The following is a 648-nucleotide window of genomic DNA, read 5'->3' on the forward strand; positions in this document are numbered from 1 at the left end:
AAGTTCTTCATTCTTCAAGTGTGAATGCAGTTTTGTGAGGATTTGTTACCTATCCAACGATGCAGACATGGTGAACATCAAGGCACTCACAGAAGGCTCACATGGGAGTGCAAGGACAAGCACAAGAAGCCCGAGTCGTAAACTACACTTTCAATTCCTTTCATAAACCCCACAAACTCCACAGATCTGAATATGGAGAACAAGCCATAGGTAGCCTTAGAAGGCTGCCAAGCCCAAGAACGCAACAGCCAAGTCAGGAGTCGAACCCGAGTTCCCGAGATGAGAAGCTACATTGCTGCCTGCTTCACCACCGCACCACACCGCAGACCGGTGTGATCGAAGTGAGTGACTAGCACCCAGGGTAGACCTATTTAGCAAACGGTTGCTGACGTTTACCCTTGGGCCAATCCAAGAGCAGCAAGACTCGACCATTCCAGCAGCAACATCAAGTGACAGCAGCAAGGACATTCAACAAGGACTCAAGACCAGTTCCCCAGTCCAGAAATCCCATGATCGTTCCCTTCAGCCATGGGACATCAAGGAATGTCATGGGAGACATTTCCTCATGGAAGATAGCTTTCTATGTATTTTTTGCCCACTTCCATGTGAGGTAGTTTCCATGGAAATAAAGTTCCTTGGCAGCTGACC

Source organism: Frankliniella occidentalis, unplaced genomic scaffold (assembly GCF_000697945.3).
Source record: "Frankliniella occidentalis isolate FOCC.00 unplaced genomic scaffold, Focc_3.1 Scaffold526, whole genome shotgun sequence".
In the NCBI taxonomy this organism is placed as follows: Eukaryota; Metazoa; Arthropoda; class Insecta; order Thysanoptera; family Thripidae; genus Frankliniella; species Frankliniella occidentalis.